The sequence below is a fragment of the Thunnus maccoyii genome, chromosome 13 (assembly GCF_910596095.1).
Source record: "Thunnus maccoyii chromosome 13, fThuMac1.1, whole genome shotgun sequence".
Taxonomy (NCBI): domain Eukaryota; kingdom Metazoa; phylum Chordata; class Actinopteri; order Scombriformes; family Scombridae; genus Thunnus; species Thunnus maccoyii.
The window spans coordinates 30,469,819-30,496,608 of NC_056545.1; the positions used below are offsets into that span (position 1 = coordinate 30,469,819).

At 39.2% G+C, this 26,790-nt stretch overlaps 1 long non-coding RNA gene across 1 annotated transcript in view; it reads right to left on the bottom strand.

Annotated features, from left to right (window-relative positions):
• Positions 1–14,991: 14,991 nt before the first annotated feature.
• LOC121910064 overlaps positions 14,992–26,790 on the bottom strand; it is a 28,544-nt gene continuing 16,745 nt past the window's right edge. Inside the window, exon 3 of the long non-coding RNA XR_006099582.1 lies at positions 14,992–15,747. This is a non-coding gene — a long non-coding RNA (uncharacterized LOC121910064). The remainder of the gene's footprint in view (positions 15,748–26,790) is intronic.

Genomic DNA, 26,790 nt, shown 5'->3' on the forward strand with positions numbered 1-26,790 from the left:
AAACGCGAAATATTGTCCCATGGGTCCGTTTTGCGGCCATCTTGGCGGCCATCTTGGCGGCCACATAGGAGCTCCGACAAAAATTGAAAATTGACATAACTTTTGACCCAGACATCATGCAGAGACAAATGACCCCATTTTTCTATATAATTTTGGCATGAGGAATTGATTGAGATGGTTATTGTAATGATTTTAATAAGTTTGGTACATTAAAAATCAAAAAATAAGAAAAAAATCTGTATAATTTACACTCAAAATCTTGCAAAATACAATGTCTACATGTATACCAAACTATACGGTCCACACAAACTCTGGAGTCAGCTAAAATTGACAGTGAGTAGGGAAAAATAACAAAATATGAGTTAAATAAGTCAAGTAAATAAAAGGAAGGTGTTCCACTCCTAGTATAATCTTTCATGACAGAACAAGCGACAGAGGTGCTAAGCAATGCTACTTTTTCATCGTGCTGTGCTGTATTTAGTCGTCATCATTAAGAAGCTCTTCATAGTCAATCTCTTGCTCCTCTTCCTCTTCTTCACTCTCCTCCACCTCCTCAGCAGTTTTCTCCAGTAAGTCAATGAGGGAAGAGGGGAGGATAGGGCCACAAGACCACACTGGTTCCAAACTACCCTCTTCAGTCTTCTCCCAGCCTTGTCCAGGATCATGAGGGTTGGGATGGGATAGGTTGTATTTGTATTCGGGCACACCCCTAATGCAGCTCTACTATGAAATAAGATTTTATCCATTTTAAATGGTTGAAAAAAAAAGAGAAGAAAATCAATACGTGGTGGTCAATGTTGATATTGTGGCGGGCCACCATAAAGAAATGAATATATGGGAAATCCTCTATATATACCAAACTACTGATATTGCAGATATATGCAATGCACAGGCCTAAATGATACTGAGATTTGGTAATGGTTTATTTCAACCAGTTGCTCTTTCTTATATTTTATCATCTCCCTCTTGCCTCTCAAAAATAGAGGAGGAGCAACCTCCTCTGCCTCTATGGATGAGCCACCTCTGTTTACCAGCAGCTACAGACGTGTAAAACCATGATATGACGAATTGTGGAAATGGCCAATGATGTGAAAGAGCAGCTGATAGAGAAACTTAGATCAGTTCAAAGATTCTCAATTCAAATTGATGAGTCGACAGATATCACCAATGATGCGCAACTGTTGGCAATTGTGCAATATGAGGATTTTGCAAACCACCACCAGGGCAAATGACAGGTGCAGAGATCTTTAAAGCCCTTGATGAAGTGTGTGGCATTATGTAATGATGGAGCCTCAGCTATGAGTGGCAGCTAGACTAGGTTGTTTGTGCATGCAAATAATAATTTGGAAACATTGCATGATTCATTGTGAGTCCCTTGCCTCCAAAGCACTAAGCGTTGAGCTCAGCAATGTGTTTGATGCTCTTGTAAAGACTGTAAACCTCATAAAGCAAAATGCATGAAATACACGTCTGTTTGCATCCCTTTCTGAAGGCTTAGGAAGTGAACACACCTCTCTCCTTAACCCCTCAGAGGTAAGATGGCGGACCTGTGGTGTGGTGTTTGAACTGCTTGGTGCTATCCATGATACAAGCATTGAACTGGCTTCTAACTTCACTGGCAGATACTGGTTAAGTAAGCTGGCTGTTGTGTATTTTGGGCTAGCATGACTCCCCTAGTGAGGAGCACAATAGGGAATTGCTCTGTTCTGTTTGTTGTTAGCCATGCTGCTATGAATGTGCTGCAGTTGCATAATAAATGATTAACGTTCAGTTGGAGTCCAGATATACAGGTAACAGGAAACTGTTCAGGATATAACATTGGCCTATCTCACTGATGTTTTTGTAGAGCTTAACAAGTTGAATAGAACCACGCAAGGGAGAGATGCAAACGTCTTACAGCTGTTTGAAAAATTGGAGGCATTTGTTAAATAAATGAAAAGGTGGATAGAGCGAGTAGAGGGTTGTTACCTGGCTATGTTTCCATCAGTTGAAGAATATCTTGACAGCACTGACATTAAAGACATTATCTGTGGCCATTTGAGGAAGCTTGTGCTTCCATTCTGAAAGTACTGCTCTGACTCTGACGAGTGGCCTTGTGACAGCAAATGGATCCTGCTCCCATTCTGTGATGATGCAGCAGCAGGGTCAAGCAGTAGAGGATCAGCTCATTGTCCACATGCTCTGTCGAGAGGCACATGTATGATACACAACCCCTTGTGAAGTTCTGGATAAGTTCTCAGGCAGAATTTCCAGAGCTCACAGCAAAAACAGTAAAGTGCTTTTGCAACTACATATCTCTGTGTGAGTGTTTTTTCCACACAGGCATACCTGGAGAATAAGTGCAGGGCAAAGTTGGAGCCAGAGAATGATATGATCCACTACTATATTGCCAAGAATAGACAGACTGTGTGCAATTCACCACACCAAGAAATCACACTAACAGGTAAGAAAAAAACCTAATCTCAACCCATGTCCTCACACCCCCCAACAGTGGTCCCCAGGTTGCTTCTTAGTCAGAATGGTGGTCTCTGGGTGACAATCAGTTGAAAAGCCCTGGTACTACATCATGAGTCTTAGGTTAACATCTTATGCATGGGGTTGTTTTTGCATTACTTTTGAACTTGGAAAAAAGGAAAATGGCTACCTTAGTGACAATGGGGTGTGAGAAATGAACATGTGAGTTTTACAGGAGCAACCAGAGGGTGAATAACACAAAAGAATTATAATTTCACTAACCTACAGTGGCTCTGAAAGCTCAACACACTGAACCTTAAGAAAACACATGCAAAGAAACAAACACAAGTAAACAAAGAAAAAATCTTCATCAATCTGATAACATGTGCATGTGAGGAAAACACAACCAAATATACAAACATGCTGCAAATACAGAATGTGTGTATTTGACTGTTTTTTTTTCTCTGTATTTGCTGTGTGTTTTGTGTATTTGGATGTGTTTGCTCTTCTTGGTTGTTTTCTGTTTGCAGGAAGTTTCCGTATTTGTGTTTGTTTTCTTACTTTGCTTTGCATATGTCATCTTCATTGATAATTTGCTTTTGTTTTGTCTTTTTATTGTGTTTTTTGAAGATGCAGTGCATTGAGCTTTCAGGGCTACCGTATCTTTTTTTTAGTTTTCTTTCCACAGACAATAAAGGACAAACCTTTTGCTTTTTGGTTTTCAAAATTGTATGTTTTTACTAGTCCTAGCTTAAATGTCTGATCCATTCATTGCACCTTCTCCCATAATTGGGCAAGGGAATAGAAATGTTTTGAAAAGGAGACATGTTTCATCCAGCAGCAAAACCAACATAGAGAAAATTATTATTCAAAGCAGGGTGTTTTCATATACTATCTTAAACATGTCTGGAATCTTTAATTACAAAATACATCATTGTTACTGCCTTCCAAAACAACACAAGTAATTTCTGATCTGACACCACTATCAGCAGTATGACATTGTTTGCCAGTGACATCCCAAACTGTTACAAGTGACTGTTACAAATTTCCTTAGCCGCCACCTCTATTGTTGAGGTTTAGGCACAAAAACTACAGGACCTGGTTAAGGTTAGGGAGAGGTTGTTTAAAAGAAAACAATATTGATTGTTGGTAGGAATCAAGATGTGAGACACGCTTCACCCATACAACAATGGGCCTCATGCAAGAACATTTTCTTATTAGTATTCTGAAGCTCTGACTTTTCTCTGAGGTTTGTTCATACAAGTGTTCCAAGTCAGATTCAACAAATTCAACAAATTCTCCTAACTGCCTGAACTTGTCATAGATTGCTTATTTCAGCCTGATGAATGTTCATTAGCGTAACCCACGCCCCTGAAACTGTCATATTAGGCTCTATGTTCCGCTCTGTTTGTGGGCGAGTTTCATTCACAAGAAGTTACCAAAGAGTAAAAACATTGCGCAGCTTCAAGTCCTGCTTTCAGAAATCAGAAGACAAACACAAATTTAGGAGTGTCAGTAGGAGACCTAATATGAAAATATGAATCCAGCTGCCAACCACGTATCATCACAACAGCTCTGCACTGTGACAGAAATAAAGAGATAATGCTTTGTTGTGAAGTTAGATGCTAAAAAACATCTCTCTAAAGCACAGCGCTCCATGATGGGATTTTGTGATTTAAACTCCAGATTAGGGCATTATAATTATAAATCAAACAAGTGTTTCTTCCCTGTGAAGAACGGCAGACTGTTCATGACTTGAACATCAGGTCTGGACCACTAAATTCTAAGTATGAGAAAATTGATGAATGCCACAAATGTTCTTAAATCACTCCTACGTGCATCTTACGAACAAATCTGTTCATCCGAATGGTTTTTGCATGAGGCCCAATGCCTTTGCTGCAGATAAAGAGTCTTACTAATTCAAATGGCCGTGAGAGGTCTGTGTCGGGTAAACATAAAAAAACAAATGGTTGTTTTAGACATTTGAATAAATGACTAAAGTTGTGGTCAGATTAATTAATTTGTTCTCCAAATTAAACAACCAAATAAGTTGTTTGACCATGTGACTCCAGAAGGACACATTGGAGCATATCAACAGTAATCAGCAGGACATCATCATTTCCAAAACCCTTGCAAGTCATTGTTCACTAGGTTTAGGCACAAAAACCACTTGGTTAGGTTTAAATGATCACTCTGTTAAGATTAGAGGAACATGGTGTGTGTGGGTTAAAGTTACTGCTTCCTTAAAGTTACGCCACCTTTGTCGCCATGGCAACAATAATAACCATGGGGTTAAGGTTAGGGGACGATTGTAGTTACATTTCTTTAAAAACTGTCCCGACTCATTTCCTGTGGCAAAGTCCACTTTTGGGTTAATGTCCTCATCCACCTCTTCTCTTCTGAAAGTGTAAAATTGTAAACTTTTATAAAGTCATCTAAACTGCACCACTGCACCTGGTCATAATTACTAGAATCGCTAGATGGCATCTGTCACTCAATGTAAGTCGTTGATGAGCGACTGACATTACGACTGATTGTGTCAGTCTTCTTGGGAGGACAGTCTCCTCCGTGAATGCAGTGGTGGTGCTAACACAAAGGGCTCTGGCAAAAATGCTGAACCTAGATTTACTTTTGCCACAGCGCAATGCATCATCATCCAAGAAGGTGCTGCATTCCTGTAAGATTACTTTATGACATGAATGCCATATTTCTATTTACCTTTCAACAAAATAGTTGTAAAACCCTGTCTCTTAATATCATAAATCTCTGTGCAGTGTTTTGGCTTTGGATATGTTACTCAAACTGGACTTCCTTCACCATATTTCTTTGTCTCACCTGTACTTGTGTCCACCAACACAGCTCCTTGCATTTAACGCATGGCTGGTTTCAGTCTGAACGACTACCGATTCTGTTGTTTTTCTTGTGAGGAGAGTGTCGACTCGTATTGTCTTTAAATGCCAGTGTTCAGGTAAGGTTTGTTCCACATACAAGTCCCGAAGTGGCTGCACCTCACAGAGTAACCGTTGAGTCACAGACACTGCTAAACAATCCCATTAACCTCTGGCAGATACATTATGGTCACGCTTGAGGCAGTAAAATCCTTACTTAGTGCTCCTTTGATGATTACTTTTTGATTTCCACTTTTTACTGCCACAAATAATTTTACTCAAAACAAAATGCTGAACTTCATCTTAACACCAGCCACACTCGATCCCAGTTCATTCCACATCTGGAACATAGCTAACATAGTAGTCCATGAAAGGTAGCCCCTTTCCTCCATACACTGTAATACTACAAAGGAGGAAGATGGTTGTATGGACTGCACTCCACTGATAAAACTGGGGCATGGAGTAAATCCAGGGCATTTTGAGGGGGATTAAGAGGCTGGCATACCCACTGTTCAAACAAATTAGCTCTGAGCTGGTGCAAAACCCCCTTGTTGTAATGTTAACTTAGCAGTGCAGGACATTCAGTATTGAAAGTTACGAGTTTCCATAGATTCAGCAGGCTCAAAATATCATTTAAAGCCATCTCCCCTAGTGAAAGTAAACACAGTAATGACTGAATGATTTAAACATGATCAGAGATAATTGTTTTCATGACATTAGCTATGTTTTTGATAGAAATAGAGATAAATAAATGACAAGAGAGCAATTTATATATATATAAATGTCAATCGAGCCAAGGTTGTCTCATACTATTTCACGTTTCCTGAATGTATAGGGATTTCTATCCAAGAGTCAACAGGAATTCTTAAAGATTACAAAACGTAAATGCAAATAAACCCAACCTGAATGTATAGTACTGTATGGGTCCATTTTCTGGTTCTGCACCTGCCCTGTGTTTGTCAAATTAACATTAAAACTGAACCCATCAAGATGATGAATGCTTTTCTGTGTGCTTCCCTGCACAGAATGTCCTGCCTGTAAAATAAAACGGAGGCCAAGCCAATCTCTGCAAGATGAAATCCAGAGAGTAGCTGACAATCCTTTTATTAATTCAATGTGTAGTCATTAGCTACTTCTGTGCCAACATTTACATGCTCATTTCTGCTGAGTATTGTTGATTATTCTGTTTATTACATGATTCCCACCTGCACATTAAAATTCTATGAATCAAACACTGAGTCATTGTTGTAATTAGGGTTGTGCATATTTCCATCATCAGTCCATACTGAACTCTCATACAAAAAAAGTATTCTTATAATATAAGAGATAGGATAAGAAAAGCTTTATTGATCCCACGAAGGGAACTTTAGGTGTTACAGCAGCAAGCCACAAGAATCCGACAAGAGCACAACATATGAATGTCTATACACACAATATACACAAACAACAAGCAAATAGCAGCCAAAAGTGTAAGACCTGAGATGTAACTGCTTCAAAGTGACAAGTGCAAGAAACTGTATAGATGACAAATGCAAGGATATGTCAGCACAGACCCTGGGATTGGGTGGTTCATTGTGAGGAGATATGACACATATCAGTGGTAATACTAATTATACAACACTACTACTAATACTAATACTAATGATACTGCTGTGACCGCTGTGAGCAGTGATGACTGCTGTTGTAGAGTGTGATTGCTTCAGGGAGAAAAGATCTGCAGAACCGCTCCTTAGAGCAGCGTGGGTGGAGCAGTCTGTTGCTGAGGGAGCTGCCCAGGGCACACAGGTACTCATACAGGGGGTGGGAGGCGTTGTCCAAGATGGCCCAGAGTTTAGCCATCATCCTCATCCCACTCACTACCTCAAAGGTGTCCAGGGAGCACCCTAGGACAGATACTGGTGCTTAAAAACTGTTAGATAACTGCTTGGGTATTACAATGCTCTACAGCCTGGTCACATATCATACCACCCATCAGCTGTTTGAAGAACATCCTACTCCAGTGTTCCACATACTGACATCACATCCATGCATTGGTAACATGACCAACCATGACTTTCCAGCTCTTAAGTCAGCTCCTTCACAAACAGCTTTCATTTGTATACTTGTCTGCTTTGGTCCCAGAGCTCTTACAAAAGAGTCTTAAGCATCTGTTATAAGCACTGGTCACATTCTCACATGAATCAGTCCTTCAGTTGATCTCTCACTGCAGGAAAATTTAGGAACTTTGATGAACAGTATCACACAGACTACTGGTCTAAACTTGGGTGAAGATGCATGTTCCTCCTTATGATAGTACAGAGCCAGGAAAAAGTCTTTCAACTGTGAAGAATTATGATGCTCAGATGTATGCAAGAAATCAAATCCATTGCATCCCAACTGGCCTTCTCCAGGAGATGAATTGTGCTGGTCCTTGAAAAGAAAGAGCTCCCACCAAAAAAAAAAAAAAAAAAGAGGAGGATGCTGCCATATAATAACTCTCCCTCCCAAATGTTTCCTGTCCTCTTGGATGGTAGATTTGTCATGGCTCTCAATGGCCATGGAGGCTGTACACACTGGATTGTGGAAGAACATTAATTTGTTCAGGAGCCACCGTTTCAAAGTTTTTACTCGCTCCTCACAAGAAGACTCAGACCAATAAAAGATTTCATTTTGTTCGATCTCCTCCCTCTATTTGCCTTGGATGTCTGCAACTCTCGATCGCTCAAGTTGAAGCGCCTCCTCGGTGATCTTGCCGTTGATAAATAGCTTCCAAGCGCCTTTTGATGAGACGGTAAAATGCCCTGGTAGAGATACCGAAGGGCTCCTCAATATGTTATGGATGGCAACCTCCCCTGCTATCACTTGCTTCAATTACTGGAGCTGCAGGAAAGAGTCAATAAAATGCTCACTTTCCTGAATCTTGTAGAAATTATGAATGTGTCCTTCAAGTTCAGGTACCCTGTTCAGAAGACCAGCGCTTTTACGGCATTTTTATACAGACACCATTGATCTGATTGCTTGTGTTTGGTTCAGTCTGTAGAAGGAGGGTTATAAGAGTCAACAGCAGAGATTTTCCAAATACCTTGTGGCTACAATGAACAGAAGACCAACTGCCCAAACATTTACCTTTAATAAGTCACAGAAAGCTATAAGTTCAAAATCAAACAAAGAGATCCACTTACAAAACTGAAAGTAGTCTGAGTCTTTCTTCAGTCTCCTCTGTGCTGGTAAAATACCTACTGCTGCACTCTGCATGAATGTAGGATACTAATCAAGTTTTAAAATGTCAGGCCTAATGCGAAGGAGCTTAGAGATTGATATGCAGAACTTTGATGGTTTATCGCCTGCAAACTTCCCCACGGAATTCAGTGACAAAATTAGTATGTAGAGAAGCTTCAGCACCTAAAGTGGATGCAATAACCTGCAATTCAGTAAATACGCATTAATAAATTATTAAAAATGCATACACAACTACTCCAGTGTAGCAAATAATCTTGAAAGCAGTAGAATTTTTTTTTTTTTCATTAATACCAATTTTTCATGAATTTTAAACCGGTTCTCATACTCTGATTTGCTCTGTGCCTGCCACTTTTACTTTTGTAATCTGCGGTGTTAATTTGAATAACAGTGGGTATCACTGTCAGCCCTGAAACCTCCGAGCGGTTTTGTAATTTACATGCATAACTGTTCCCTACTTGTTCAACGGAAGGCAGCGGGGTTTCTGAAAAATCTGTCAGTTATCAAGTCTTTAGTGTTGACACCACACCCATCAAGTTAAAAAATAGAATTATTTCTTTTTTTTGTTTTATATCTTATCTTACTGTTAAAATGATTCTGCTTTATCTATTCTGTGAGATCCTGCATTTGTTTTTATTTTAGCAATATTCATTTTTATTTGCTTTGCACTCTAATTCTTAGAGATCACCTGTCAATCTCAGTGTGTCCAGTGCTACAATATCTTTTTTTCTTGAATGTAGTTTTTATTATTGCCCCTTGTATTTATTTCTAAACAGGGACGTGTCTAGCATTATAGAAAAATGAGCACTCAACCCTTTGACAGGAGCCTCCACCCCAACCAGTTAACAAATAACAAACACAATGCTTCAATATGCTGTCCTCGACAACAAAAACTGGGGGAAAAAAATCATAATTAATCAATGTCACTTGTAAAGTGTAACCTCAGTAATTAGTCATTAGTCATACAATTCAAATTAATTTGCAGCAGAACAGTGTGTTGGGCAAAAAGCATGATGGAATAGAATTATTTATTTCCACTCCAAAAATCCATCCATAAACACACAATATTCAAAGCTACATCTTGAAACAAAATACACATTAAATGTCTCATTTACATTCTGACAGTGTAAACTTAATGAGAAACATGCTAGTGAGAGGAAACCCCTAATTTATACACAGGGATTAGTTTTGCTTAATGAACACCTACTCAGCCACACAACACGGTGTATTAACAACACACAGACAGTGCTTTTTTTTGGTTTAGTCCTTGCATGAAAGAGACAGTAACCTACAAAAGATGATGCTGGTAAAAAAAAAAAAAAAGAAGTCAACTCTAAAGCCTGTATGAATAATACTGCAGCTTCCAGTCTTAAGTCTTCACTCTTCCTCTCTCCTTGCCTGGTCAGGACTTTTTCTCTGGTCTGACCAGGCGTAGAGAGGAGAGGAGAAGAGTCAGTGTATCACCACTGCCATACACTGACAATGCCTTCTGGTTTTGTCCTTGAACAAGGTAAAACCTCTAGTTTTAGAATGAATGAATTTCTATTATTTACCTTTGTAAAATTTATCAAAACAAACAGATGAAATAGAATTTAGTCTCCTTGAAATTCCACTTTTCTTTCCTTTCAATAACTTGTGGGTTACAGCAATAATTCTCTTCAACTGGAAACAGTACAAACAAAATGAAATTCAGATTACGTCACATTTAAATTCACAATAAAAGTCAGTGGGCCCACACTCATCAAGCGCGCGCACACACACACACACAGCTACTTAAATGTCCTGACAGGTCTGATGAGCTCCGGATTCATCCATGAGGTCTGCTTTATTACAATTCTATTATGACAATTCCACCATATAAACCTGAATCTATGTGTAACAGCTGACCTGTGTAGATGTGTAACAGAACACAGAACATTAATTGCCATCAGATCCTGAGCAATCTGGTGTTAATGGAGTTACTGCTGCTGTGCCGTGCGCATAAATGTGCACAGCCTCTTCATCAGTATGGAGAAGTACTCATCGTTTCAGCTGCCGTGTGATGTTTCAGCCAGCTGTGACACACAGCCAGCTGTGGACAACAAACAGAACATCAGTACTGATGTTTCTGTGAAATCTCAGATACATTTAGTGACACCTGAATGACATTATTGTAAGATTCAGACATTAAACATGTTTCAGAGCTGCCTGAGTCACATTAATAGCTGCATTTTGACATTTGACATTCCAGTAGATTATGTTATAGATGTCAAATACTAGAGAAATGAAAGAAGCAAAATACATGAAAGTTGGTTTGTGATTGTGGAGAGTTCTGTGTGTGTGCATCTCTGCTAATTAAAGACATGCAATTTGAGGCTTTTGTGCTCTCTGCAGTTTTCATTATGGACCAATCTGCGCTGAAATTTGGAGAAAAGCCAGCAACACTGGAAATCACTCCGCTCTCTCAATCAGACACAAAACAAAGGCAAATTGCACTCAGCTGTAAAACTTTATGGGTGTGTTTGCACCGGCATATCATTAGCACAAAATCTTTTGTGAATAGGTCCTTGAGATTGGGCAGATTGTTCTTGCAAATGATGGCCAATTCATGGTGCCATCATCAGCTGCAATCCATTCTTAGTGAATTTGCCCCTCAGTTGACTAATGAGCTAATATACACACATTGGCTAATGAGCCAATATATAGATATGAACAACTGAACAACACACTTTGAGTAGAAATGTCTTCATCTGTTCGTCTGTACAATCAGTATCCTTGCGAAAACTGTCGAGAAGATAATCTAAGACACCAACTACATACTTGTTTGTACAAACAAGTCGCATGTCCGTGCATTATAATCAACTGAAGCTGCTACACTGACGAAAGCACGCTGCTCATCTGTATTTTTACATGGCTGGTCGATTTTTTTTTTCTCTACGTGCAGCTACGCAGCCCTCCAACGGGCAAAAACTACATAGAACTGCATGAAAAACAAGTACAATCCGTTTAAAAATGATTAAATTAAATACCTCATTGTACCAGAGGCAATGAAACACAGCAGTGCAACCTTGTGTTTTTTTTACATTGCACATTAAAATAAATCAATCAAATCAATGTGTATCCATGATCTTGTAGTTAAAATGATCTGGTTAATGAATTCAGTGCCAATTAATGTAGCCTTTGCTTCCAAATCCTGCATAACTAACTGCATTACCACTTGGCAAAATTCAACATGCATGCAAAACTATAGTGAAAGGTGTAATGTCGCTGGTATGATGTCAATATGACTATCAACAGATTTTCACTGTCTATTTTTGCTGAGAACCACACGCATCACATGGAAAAAATAGAGAGACTGAATCTCGCTGGTTATGATTATATCGATGTGTCAATATATTATAATGGACATGCTTCACATCCAGTTTCTTTCATATTTTCATACACTGACGTTTCTCACATTATGTATAAAATGTAAAATGAAGTTGTGGGCTGCATGTTTGTGTATGAGAGAGATGTAAAAATTGTTTATTCTTTGAGTGTTAGAGGGAGATGATCAGGTAGGTGCTTGTCTCTGTTGGTTCCTGTCTGCATATAGTTGTATCCAGGTTTGCTGTCATTATGGAAGCTACAAGATTACTTTACTCAGAAATGATAAGAAAGTCTACCACATATATTACTAACCCTAGAACATTATAGATCTGTTTTCTTAAACTACCACTCTACAGCTGTAGAGTTTGGATTTTTGCTGTGTGGTGTTGTCTCACAATCAAACATATGAGGCTGAAGTGATGGTTGTCAAAGCCATCCTGAGATTCATTTGAGTTCAATTCAATTCAATTTTATTCATATAGCGCCAAATCACAACAAAAGTCATCTCAGGGCACTTTTCACATAGAGCAGGTCTAGACCATACTCTTTAACTTACAGAGACACAACAATTCCCCCATGAGCAAGCACTTGGCAACAAAAAACTCCCCTTTAATAGGTAGAAACCTCAAGAAGAACCCGGCTCTCAGTGGGCGGCCATTTGCTTTGACCGGTTGGGTTGAAAGAGAAAGAGAAGAGAGGGGGGACAGAGAAATAGAACAACAACAACATACATGACTAGCAACAACAAACAGCAGTAGCAGCAGGAGAAGGACATCCCCACGGCCACGGGCCAGAGCCTGTTCACTAGGGTTTCCTGCAGATGAGAAAGCACAAAGAACTCTGGGGAAGAAGTCAAGTTAGTAACATGCAGTAATGGTATATGAATACAGATGGAGAGGAGGAGGAGGAGAAGAGAGGAGCTCAGTGCATCAAGGGAAGTCCCCTGGCAGTCTAGGCCTATAGCAGCATAACTAAGGGCTGGTCGAAGGTGAACTTGGTCAGCCCCAACTATAAGCTTAATCAAAAAGGAAAGTTGTACGCCTACTCTTAAACATAGAGAGAGATTCCACAATACATTCACCAAGATCAAACTCATCTTCCAAAGTGATAACATCCAAACAGCACACAGAAGTCTGGCATTCTCTTCTGTGTAAAACGGACAGATCCCCACTGCAATATGGTTGTGGCTGAGGCGCTTTACCCATAACTGCTGAAATAAAACAGGTTAAGGATGACAGTTACTGTAGAAAATAACCAACAAACACACAGGCTGGTATGTTGCCTTACCTTTAATGATCATGTTTAATGTGAAGTTCCTCTTCCTTAGAAAACGAACGGCCAAACAACCATGCACAAAAATGTTGCTAAATACCTCAATATCTGAGTCAAATGCAATGGCACAAACAGCGTGAGGGAGCTACGCCAGAGTGTCAAGAAAGGTGACTCAGACTCAGAGACTTGTTGAATGACTAAAAAAAAGTCATTTATTCAGACCTGTGTAACCAAAAAACAAGTGTCTCAAAAAATGAAAAGAAAAAACAAACACAAAAAAACAAACAAATGACTTGACAGGCTTAATCAGGAGCCAGTACTCCAAACCAAGATCAACATACCCAGGATATGTTTTGCAAATGTATCAAATGTTGCATTTATAATCATGGAGGCCAATTAACAGAGTGGATTATTTTTCTAAAAAAGACAATCTTTCGTTTTTATTTCCAGTTATCATCACACAGTTGTTTCATGTTATTGTGAGCTGCAGTGATGGAATCAGAGTGTAAATTCATCCACACTGTCAGCTGTCACTCTGGTGAGAAAATCAACTTAAACAAATAAAGTGCAACTAAAATCATCATTATGTGTTTATTGTCATAAACGATCTCTCTGTTCGTTAGACACAACATGGTCTTCATCACAAGCCTAAATAAGTACAAATACCCATAAATTCAAAACCAAACATTTAACCAAATACAATAAATCCCCCCACCCATACTTGGTCTAACCCTTGACAACACTGATTATGTCATCTGGTGTATAAATACCCAGTGTTGCCAACTTAGCAACTTTCTCGCTAGATTTGGCTACTTTTAAGACACCTTTAGCAACATCATAATCATGCACAGGACAGATGGAAGTCATCAGAGCAGCTGTCTGAACTTAAATACTTACCTAAATACTGTCTTCATTAAACCATAAATGCAAATGTAAATATAACAAAACAATGCTAAACACAAACAAATCCCAAGATAGTATGCAAAAACAACGCTACAAATATCGATGTTAAACTGGCTAAACAAACAACTGACAAGTATGTGTAACAGGGACAAATGGTGTGGTTGCATATGGTTTCAGAGCAGTGACTGTTACATTTTGCCAGTGAAAATAAAATCTGGCATTGAAAACAAAACCTAAACTGAAAAAGGAAACATTGGCGTTGAAACACTTGTAGCCTATTGGAAAAGTTGTATTGGTGCTGAAGCAAGTTCCACTGAGAAATAAATTTAAAAATTACAATCTTACTTTATTTTGATATTTTTGCATCATGATGTGTTTTTCAATGTCAATCTTCAGAGTTTTTCGTCATGTCTTTTTTAGTGACAGTTTTCTTTTATGCTGTCAGTTTGTTTTCAGTATCACTGGTTTTTCAATTTAAACTTTCTGTCACTGTTTTGGTGTAGAGAGGAGGCCCTTGCTGGGCGTACATTACCCAGTATGCCTTGCGGTCTGACAAAGATATCCAAGGGCGGTGGCATTATGGTGGACATTTTGAGCCAGACATTTGTAATTTTTGCTCTAGGACTGTTAATATGTCACTTTATCAACTTATCAGAATAACACCTGTTTGTAAATCTGCTGCAATGTTCTTGGACCCACGGCCCGAGTGAGACAAGCTGGTCATCTCACAGCAGCAGTCCAGTCTTGTGTCATCATCCCAGGAAGAACATGATCCCATGAACTGATCTGCAGCTCTTTAGTGACTTCATGCTGGTGTTAATGTCTTTGCAGCATTTTGATATAAGGTATGTAAAGTGAAGCTTCATGTTTTTACTGGACAGAACAACAGCGCTGCCTCTGGGGCTCTACATGAACAGATATCACCACATTTCAATAAACAGAAATGTATTAAAATGAACAGATCAGGTCTATATTAAATTTTGTTTAATATAGCAATTTCCAATTGCCATGGAGTGTGTCATTGGTGTCTTTGCTTTTACATAGGAACCTTTGTTCACACCTTGTTGCTTGGGGACACAGCTATGATGGCACTCTCAGCCAGTTGTTCTCTTAAGGTACATCTCAAGTCCCTAATTTGATTGTTCCTCACTTCACTTGAACTGGAAATTGTTCCATTCCACCATCATGAAGACCGTCCCAAAGCACTTATTTCTGCTCTGAGAAGCAAGGAGGGATCTCTGAGGAGCCATGAGTGAGGATACGTGCCACATGTCGCAAAGACCCACCCTACTCCACCTCTGATTGGCTAGTAGTCGTTGCCCTCGTTGCTTAGGTTGGTTAGGTTTAGGCATGAGGAGTGAGATGGTTTGGGTAAAATATCAGAGTCAGAGCCAATCAGAGGCAGAGTAGCAGCGGCTACATTTTTTTATTGTTTAGAGAAAAAAATTACTTTTCCTACATTTATAAGTTACATTGTGTTGCTTTAAACTTCCTTGTGTTTGTAAATCAATCACAGTGAACATTTCACATCTTTTGTGTTTTGTCAAAGTTACCTTGTTGTCACATAGTGTTGCAGGCAGGTGCTCTTTTGAAACGTCTTCCTGTTGGTGCTCTCATGCACACTTAGACATCTGAGATTGGAGAGAGGGCTGCTGAATAATAATCTCTGAAATGCAAGAAACAATCAGATTAACGTTCGCCTTTTCAGAATATTCACATTTGTTGGATGACTTCACAACATACTATGGCTCATCGTTGCATTGCTTTGTGGTAGCTAATAGTCAGTTTAAGGATGTCAGTGTCCATCAATGCATCATGGAGTAAAAGTTTTGGTTGCTTGCTTGCGAGTGCAGCAACACATGACGATATCATGACATTGACAAAGTAACATTTTTAAACAAATTGCTGACTGAAACATGGGGAACCACCAGCATGTTACTTGAAGTTGTTGGATAGCAGCAGAGGCCTTTCTGCCTTGATAACTAGAGTGATTCTTTCATCTGGATTTTAATAAATGAATAAACAAGATCATCATATGAGTGAATGACACATTATCATATGTGAAATGTAATTAAGAAATTGTCAGACACCATTAGAACGTCGAATGTAAAAGCTTTAAAGGAACACAGTATAGACTGATTCACATAAATTGATAATAGTAGCAAAACAGATGTTTATTTATATGAAAATATTATGAATTATTAGTTTTAATTGGGCCCTTGCATTCCCTCCACACTCTCCCACTCACTGTGTGCTGGTGTCTATCAAACAGTTCATTTGTGAGGCCACCAGATACATTATTGATGTACTATTAGTACCACTCTGCTTTGAAAAACACAGCCATCGCAGTAGATAAATATGCAACGAAAGAAATCATTAAGCAGCCTGGCCAAGCTTAACTGCCACAAAGTTCAGCGAAGTGCAACAGCAGTCAAGCCCATGTGTCTATAAAATCCCCTGGATCAATTGAAGAAATCAGAGACAAATCCCAATAGGAATAGCACGGCTGTTTGGCAAAAAGTAAGTCACTGGGGCGAAATTGATTATTTGACAATCCTGCTTAACTCCACACGTCAAGCCAAGTCTTATGGATTATCATTACACTCATGGACAATCACTCACACAAATAGTGTGCTGGCCAGGCTAAGGATCAGTAACAGTTATGTCTAGCACAGCACATAAAAACAGCTGCACTGGATGACTGGTGGCCAACAATCTGATCTTGACATGTGGAATTAATCACCAACAACCAGTTTAATCCACAATATCATCCTCCTATCAGCATCTCAAACACACAGAGCACATTTTAAACAGTTTGAACAATTTCCTTTCATTTTAGCCACAGTCATTCTTAAACCAGGTACTGTAGGTATCTGAACCAATCTGATGTCTCTCTCTAACCCTAACCAAGGTCCCTTAGCCAAAGCAATGTCCAATCAGAACATGGTTTGATTTTTACAACAGTGATGTGCAACTGTGATGGAAATTTTCTAAACACACATATGAAAAAATACACAAAACACAGCTGTAAGGAGACGAACCTCAACACAGAAGTCAAAAGAAGAAAACAGCAGGCGGTCTCAAAGAAAGGAAAATGAAATACACCTTATATAGTTTTCCAAAGACTATGAGACAACATCTGATTTGATAACATTCTAAGGTTACATATATTCAATCAATTGACATAAGGCCATGAGATGCTACATGTATGATCACGTATTCATCTCATGCATGTCACATATATGGAATTTTACATTCTTAAAACATAGGCCCCAAATATAGCTAAAATCCAGCACATTACCTTTTTTGGGCACGAGACAAAATAGCTCCCAAGGGCTCCTAAAAGAATAACAAGAGGCCTCTCTGTGACAAAATTGAATTCATGTTAAAACTAGGTATTTGACTTATTCTGCTTTTACATAACAGTTTTGGAAGGCACAAATCAAAAAATGGTTATATGTGTCAGTCTGGAGGAAAATCCAATTTAATTTAGAAGACTTGTTGATTTATATGTACTGGCTTTAACAGAAGTCACCCAATGTTGCACACATGCAAAATTTATAGTCCCTGGTTTGAAACTCAAACAGGTTTTTGCTGTTGTCTTGCTTACAAGACCCTTAACACCATCAGTGTTGCTGCTCCCTGCACTCCAGGAGGTAACCGCTGAGATGTGGAGTAGAGGCCGAGTGGGTTGAATGTGATCGTTAGCTCCAGAAGCGAAGTGAAAGGTGTGAGGTTGGGGCCTCAAGAGTCGACCTCTCTGCTCAGTGAACCATCGTTTTCATTTCTAACTCTGCTCGTTTGCCCCCTCTGTGTGAAGATCCGCTGGACTACTACGCCGACATGCAAAGTATTTCAGCTGTCTTCAATGATGCTGCATTCCTAACAGTAATTCAAGCTCATCTGCCATGACAGTCACATAACAGACAGAAGCAGATATTTCACGCAGCAGCATTGAAAACTGAAAAATAAAGTCGCTCCAGCACTTCTTATGATTCATGCTGTGGGCCTCCCAGAGAGTAAATTGCACTGTGTCAAATTATTTGCTTGTATGCCAGAAAATAGCAACCAGCTATCTATTCTAGCAATTCTTCCAGTAGCATTGCTAGAGAAAGAACAATTGTTACAATATTTCAGCATTTTGGTAACTACTGAAATCTAGCTGGATGATTTTCAACAGACTCGTTTTTTGTTGGGAGCAGTGAGAAAGAGAGAGAAAGAAGAATATGCCAGGGGCTCCAACTCCAGGGACCACGGGGAAGAGGATGGCATATTTAATGCCAGCATTTTCATGCATTTTTATTCACCACCAGCATCTCTTGTATTGCATACAAAAGCGACCCCCCAGTCATATTAATCCACATGTAAATTTCAGTGTCAGTTCTCTTTCATAGGGACTGCGCAGGGATTTGCAATGACTCCAAGAAGAGAATGGCAGATGTGAAGGTAGGGAACTGTAAAAATGTGTCTGTGTGTGCGCTGAAGCTTAAAAAAAAAAGGGAAATCCCACAACGTGGAGTTGGATAGCAATGTGTAAATTGTACAGTTTAGGATGTACGATGCACCTGAGATGGAAGGTGGGGATGGAGATATGGGATGGCATTGGGAAGGAGGCTGTGTTAGTGCTGCAGAGCAGAGCAGAGGAAGGCTCTCTGCCTGATAATGAAACCCTGAATTCCGTTTGATGAGTTGACGGCTGCTGCGTCCATGTGCTTGAACGTTCTCCAGTCATAGTTAATCTTTTTCATGGTACATGACGCTTCCACCCGAGAGAGATGGATGAAAGGCCTGACTTTTTCTGACATTTATTTGTGTTGCTGTTTGGCATGATAATCACCACTGGCCATCTGATAGGCTAGCTATCAAATCAGACCTCACTAACAGCGAGGTCAAGTTAGGAGGGATTTCATCTATCATTGTGCTCAATCGTGTTCTGCTCAAAGCTTCAGCTTCATGTCCAATTAGCTGGTAAATAATGGGATTTCAAGCGCTGATGGTAAGGTCACAGACAGCTCAACAGAATGTTCAACTTTTAGTAAGCACAAGCAAGAGATTACTCAACAACACTGGCTTTGTTCATCTGAGCAGATCAACACAGGGAGTAAGGGACGACGGTCAGTGGAACTCATTCTGATGACTTAGTAGATGTGTTAGTCATTTTGTTGTACTGAGGACAGCTCAAACTCATAAATGAAAAGGTAATAATAATGTGCTTAAAAGAGGCTATAAATGTTGCCTCTCTTATGTCCTCAGGCATCAGCTTGCCTGAGAGGTTCAGTGCACAAATGACTAATAGACAATCAAATGGATCTTCAAACTAGAGCTTTGCTTGTAGAGCCCAGGGCGAGAAACCTTTATTCTTTTCAAAAGTAGCTAAAAAGAGAAGTAGTATAGATTCAGGCCAATCCACATCCCGCTTGAAAGTTTAAAAATATAATAATGATCATTTATAATCATTTACTGCTCCATTCTAAAGGGGTTGCAGACAAGAAATGAGGATGAACAGAGTGACAGTAAACGAAGATAGATGATGGAGTTTACAATAACTTCAGTTTTGTCCCTTTAACTGAAACTCTTGTTCAGTTTAATTTCCTTAAAAGACTTTACAATCTGTATAGCATATGACACCCTCTATCCTTATACCCTCGACTCAGAAATGAAAAAAATCCCCATTAAACCCCTTTAACAAAGAAAAAAGGAATAAATCTCAGTAAGAGCAACAGAGGAGGGATTCCTCTTCCAGGAAGGACAGACATGCAACAGATGACATACACAACAGAAATAACAAATGGTACAGAATGGAGAACAGACTAACAACATTAGGTAGCTCTTATAAAAAAATATGAAGAATATGTTTTAGGAAGATGTTGAACAAATTCCAGTTGCCACCAAAACAGGTAGGACCTGAGGCTCCTCTCAACAGACTGATGGATACAGTACATTCATACAAAGGCAGGGAGACAAGGACACATCTGCTGTTCCCTCTTTTGATTTTCATCATGTTTTATTGGATGAAACCTTACTTTTTTTCTTGCAAGACTAATGGAACCTCATAACATGTGTCATGCTTAACAGCATCACCATCAGGCTACCCTGTGATTAGAAGATAGATTAGAACAATTAGAAGTAGATTATTAGTACTAATAGAACTTTGCACAAAGAGAGAGGAAGCACTAAAACGTGTGAATCAGTCCATACAATGTGTGTCTGAAATTGACAGTTTTCTAAATATCAGTATGTCAGGGTGGGACAACAACAATCTTATCTTCTGTATTCAGTAATATTCTAAAAGTCCACCTACAATCAAAAATGTATTTTGCTTATTGAAACTTCACTTAAATACTTGAGCTTCACTGCACAGTTTTTTTTTTCCACATTCATTTGCTGAAGGAGGAAAGTTCCTCCGTGTTCAACTTAAATCTGAGTTCTAACAGGTAATTGAACTATTTTATGAAAAGAACACATCAAACCCAAATTATTATTCAACGCAGAGTATTTTTTTATTTGCCTTAAAACATGTCTGGAGGAGATGTTTAATCCTTTGAGATGTCAATTACAAAAATTGCTAACATTTAACAGAATTCCCAGCAGGCAGCATACTGTACATGATTTTCAGCTTAGTTAGGTTGTGAGGGGTTTGGGTGACTGAACAATGACAGACTATGATTCATATTTCTATTATTATCTACCCCTGCCTCACTTTTAATAAGAAGAAGTTACAAAGTGTCACACATGCAATGCAAGACAATACAGTGGGAACGCTTTTTTTGGTTATCTCTGTATTTTCCATGCTAATATACCTATGTGTGATCAAGCTAATGAAACGACAGCTATAGCTTGTCTGAAGAAGCAGTCATTTATAAACTGAGAACAAAGTTACAGTCAGAGCCGAGCCTTTACATCAGTCACAGTGAGCTCAAGCTGAGAAAGATTAAAAATAGTGTGGTCACTGTCAGTGAACTGATGGTAGGAAGAAAATCTGGGCAGAACGAAGAATCTGAAAATTGGATGGAAATGAGAAGCATATAGATGATTATTTATAGGAGCATGGATAAGATTAAATGTTGGCTAAGGAAGTGTTTTGACTGGGAAGAAGAAATGGTCAGTTGGGGATCAAATGAAACATTGATGGATCTGATGCACATGTAATGGCTGGGTGGATCAGGACCATTTAACTAACCATGGTGAGTTCACAGCCACTTTGGCGCATTGGGTCAAATAATAGTTGTGCCCAAATTCCATATAAGCTTGGCGGTATTCATACTTATTAAATTTTGCCCACAGTTATACTGTACTTCTTTGTAATCAATGATTAAGCTGTCCCTGCAAGTCACATACTGTACCACTCAATAGGGCCATTAACAAAGGCTTTTCTATTCAGAGCAGAGTATTACGGTGTGCATAATGGTCCTGCTGAATCCTAATGCAGGAACAACTCAGATGTACATGCATCAAATGAAAGATGGGCACGACGTAAGAAAATCCTCCTCCATCAGAAGGATAATGCAAGCAGTGGTTGTGTTTCAAACTGAACATTCAGTACAAGGAACCAGAAGCTAATGGTGCTGCTACAAATTTTCCTTTGTCATATTTGAGGTTAACCTGTAGCCATGTTCCTGCTCTGTCTATTCAACAGCTTTTACCAACAAGCTAAGCAACAAGTGGAGCCAAGCTATGGCCAAAACTGGGAATGATTTTAGAAACAAACTAATATTCCCCACAAGAACAAAAACAGTTTCCTGGCTTAAATCTCTGCTTATGTTGGGAACATTTTCTGTGTGGCAAATATCTGAGTTGTCATTTTTCACTGATTAAAAGCTAAGAGTGCTATAATATAGACTCCAACTCCAACCTGCTGCTGCACTACTGTATTACTTTCTGATTAAGTTCCCTTTTAAATGTTTTCTTGTTCATCATTGCCAGTTGCAATGTCATTAAAGACACACGCCACACATGATGAATTGCTTTTCTTCCTTAACACTAAGCAGGTCTGTGTACTGTATCTGGTGTACAAAGAAATCCACTTCAGAGCCACTTTTATTAAATTAGAGTGTCAGAGGATGTGCCAGTGTTTCCACCAAGACAAAATCCAGTTCAATGCTGTTCTCTGATCCCTCTATAACATGTTTGCTGCCATACGCCCACAGCAGCAGTCGATGGAGCTGATTAGAAAACTGTCTGATGAGGGTGAAGGATGAGCCTAGACCTCCATCATATGGATAGAGCCTGCAGACGAATCCACTGAGCTTCATAAACAAACTCAATCAATTGCAACAATAAGATCATCTGAGTGAGTCTGCTTTCTCAGCACAGGAGAGGAGACTCTTGACGCTGTTTTCAATTCGAGGGCATGAATGTTTGTGGCTATTCCTGCATGGATAACTACAATTTCTGACTAAGCAATAATGTAGTGGGCAAAAAGAGTTTCCAAACAATCAAGAAGAGAGGAGAGGTTCATCTTTTTTCTCCTTTTTTGAAGTTCAAAAACATTTCTCAGAGGAAAATCTGCTCTGGAACAAGAAATAATCTCACAGTGTGAAATCAAGTGCAGTCAGCACAGCTAAAATGCCAGGTGATTCTGACTGAGGAGCATTAGTTGAAAGAGTGGGAAGGGTCAAGAGGAGGAGGCAGAGGTGTGTGGGCTCCGGTCACATGACTTGCACTCAAGTCAAATTTGTATTTTTAAAAAAAATGTTGATTTTGATTTTAGACTTAACAACATGAAGAAAGACAACTTGACTTTGATGTTAACATCTGTGGACCCGGTTTTAACTGTGCGAGTGCAGCGACAAGAGTCTTTGGCAAACAGACTGTGTGGGCGTCTCTGTGTACACCTGCTATATTAGTTCATGTATGTGCAGCAGCACAAAGCACAAAAGGGCTGGGTGAAGGCGGATATAGATCAGTGGGTGTAGTGATTATTAAACACTCTCTCAGCCAGTCACATCACTGCTCTCATAGCATGATAACAGTTAAGCATGATAACAACAGCTCAACAAATTAAAAGCAATACTACAACAATACAATAATACAACAATAACGTCATAAATTAAAAAATAAATAAATAAAATGGTCAGATGTTTATGACTGCATCCACGGTATGGACTTTCCCTTTAAATAAAGTTTTAGGTAAGTTCATATTTTTCAAATCCCACCCTCACTGAGTATTTCTATGATGTCTATGATGTCCCTGACCACAGAGACGGGCAAAGCCAGTTTCAAGGTCAGGTCAAGGTCAAGAAAAAATAGCGCCCTATGATTCAGAGAGTGAGCAGGCAATGCTGTCCCTAACTATCTGAACAAGGTGGGAATGTTGGCTAGAGAGTGCAAAAGCAACACACTATCAAACAAGTGATATTAGGGATGCTCTGCTTGAAGAGGCAGAGGACTGTAGCAACCCCAAAATGAAAAGCAAAGCTTTGAATTCATTATGTCTATGGTCATATGGTATGATATTCTATTTGCCGTGAACACTGTCAGTAAGACACTCCAGTCCAGGAACATGCAGCTGGATGTGGCCTTGTCTCAGCTAAATGGACTAATTGACTTCATGCGAAAATACAGAGACAACAGATCTGTGTCTGCAAAATCCCCTGCAACAGAGACTGCCTCTGATATGGACACTGAACCTGTAATCAAAGCAACATGATGAAACACAAATGGGATGAAAATCAAAATGAATATACCCCAGACACAGAGCAAGCATATATAACAGACTACTTTATTGTGATAATGGACCAGGCTCTCACTGTTCTCTGTACCCATTTTAAACAATGCAGGAGTTTGGCAACATGTTTGGATTTCTTTTTGATCTGACCAAACTGTGTGAAATGGAGGAGACTGACCTGCAAAGACACAAGACTGAATGATGCTCTGAGCACGTCTGAATCTCAGGACATAAACGCACCTGACCTCTACCATGAGTTGAGGATACTTGGAGAGATACTTCCAAAGTGAACAACTACAGCACATCAAACACTTTGTTGTCTCAAAAGGATTAAAAGGAATCTTCCAACTGTAAGATTGCGCTCAGGATCCTGTTGACTATCCCAGTAACAGTGGCATTGGGTGAGCGAAGCTTTTTAAAGTTGAAGCTAATCAAAAACTATTTGCGCTCCTCCATGTTGCAGGACAGACTACGTAGGCTCGCCCTTCTATCAGTCGAAAAGGATGTTGCATCCAAGTTGGACTACAAGGATTTTATCGTTGAGTTTGCAGCCAAGAAGTCAAGGAAAGTGACTTTCACTTAATCCATTTATGTGTATGGTGAGTTGGACTGAGTCCATCTCATTTGTTTGAGTTACAGTACAGTGCACACTACAGTAGGCTAGGCCATGTATGACCTGATCAGTATGAAAAAATAATCCTACACCATAATGAAATGTATAGACCTGAAATATTGAATTGAAACATTTCAGCTTTTGTCATTTTTACATAGAAATGTCATGTCAAAATAGGGACAGATGAGATGACTGTCATCAGTGGGTGTTGATTTTTTTCCTTTAAAAGACTATAGCAACTAAGCTTAGACAATGTGCACATGATGCTGTATTATTCTAGCCTACTTGTTCAAAATGTATTGCCTATATATTCCCGTATTATACAGCCTGCAATGGATCTAGAAGAGCGAGGTCTGACCAAAATAACTGGTCTGAAAAATGATCTAAAATCTGAATGAAATGTAGAATACAGACCTGAAATATTGAATTTTAACATACTGTCATACTTCAACATGCCAAAATAAATTGACAGCTGAGCTGACTCGATGATGATGTGGATGATTTTTTTTTCCTTTTTGAGACTATAATAATAAAAAGTCATAGCTGAGACTGTGTGCATGATGATGCTGTATTCTTCTGCTTGTTAGAAATGTATTGCACTGAGATTTTGTGTGCAGTAGAACTAGAATAGCTATGTGCGTGTGACTGTGATTCATGCGCATGCATGTCAATAAGCAGGACCTCGTACAGGGCGTCGCACCCTCCCTGTGACGGCCCTGCTTTTGACATACCTCTTAACATCTGATAACACCTTTGCATGGGAGGTGAATTGGTGTGGGTCTATTACATTTTACAATTAGGTTGTGTCAACAGTAACTAACACATTTTGAGCATATGACTGACTAGGGTGCAGAGAGGTCTGGTTGTTATGTCTCGACCCGCTTCCTAGGTTATGACTTTTTGTCATTCATTCATTTCCTGTTTTATTTTGAAATACTCACCTCTCCTCTCGTTTCAGATACTTCACTTCCTGCCCTTGTGTGATTGCCTACTCTGCCCTGATTAGTTGTTCCACATCATCTCTCCCTACCTAGTGTATTTAGTCTGTGTTCACCTCTCTCTCCGTGACTAGCGTTCCAGCCTTTTTTCTAGTGTGTTACTTCCCTGGTATTTTTGATCCCTGCTGGTTCAAAAACTACTCAAAACAGAGGATATTTTAGTTGCTCACAAAACTATTAATTTCTCCATATTAAACCAAAACAGAAGTTATAAACAACAAAGATCATTGAGCCAGCCCATATTGCGAGATATACTGTACATTTGTTAACTGAAATACATGTCAAAACAATATGTGAACAAAATGTAGCAGGGTGATACACAAACAACATACGTGTTTTGTCACAGAAAAGAAAAAATTCTTCAGGCACTCTAAGGCAGAGAGAAAGTATATTAAAAGGGCTTTGATGGAAAAATAATTATCAGAATTTATTTTTATTCTTTCATTTTTCTGATTTGTTATTTAAACTCTGTTCTTTGGCTTGGTGTGATAATCACAGCAGCTCTGCCTCCAAAAAATATGTGTAACCAAAACTGACCATCCAATCATCTGACCCCCCCCCCCCCCCACACACACACATCCCATGGATCTAACCCAGGAGCACTGAGATGAATGGGTTTAAAGCGGTGTATAGAGTGAACCAATTTTCACCAGGCTTACCTCATTTTTCAGCAAACAAAAACTTCTGCCATAAGGGTGACATGAAAGATGCTACAATCACATAAATATTACTGTTACTTTAACAGTAGTGCAGAATCTGAATCAGTCAGTCAGTTTCTGAATGTGAACAAAGTAGTGCAGTAGTTGAATGGATGTGTTTTCCATTCATTAGAGTCATTTCATGCAGTGGAATCTATGATGTAAGCATGTGTCGACAGTGTTTTTGTAATTACTTTCACTGCCAGAAGGGGGAGACGAAAGTCCTGCACTCCAGCTCTAAATGCACAATATGTAATTTCTGCCACTAGGGGTCTCTCAATCAAAACAATAACAAAAGACAGAGTGTGATGATGTTAGGAAGTAGCGTGGGATCATGAGAGTTGTTGTTTTCATTGTTAAACAACCAGCTTCTCCAGGATAGGAGATTACTGATTACTTCAGTGTTCATCGTTCAAGCCAAATTATCTGCAGAGGTCTCCTCCCAAAACAAACAGATAACAGGTAAAAACACTGAATAAAGCAGTCTCATGTAAAAATTCAGTGTTTCTCTGATGCTGTCGGGTGGTCACAGGACATAAGGAGGGGCTGTTAGCCAAACTGCTGCTAACATTTGCTCAACTTGTTTGTCTAACTTAAGACACAGACGTTCAACATGTTTTTACCAGGAGCCGAATTATCTGCAGAGGTCTCCTCCTCTCCAAAACAAATGCACACAGGGATTAAAAGCAGTGAAAACACTAAATAAAGCAGTTTCACTTAAAAAAATCAGTGT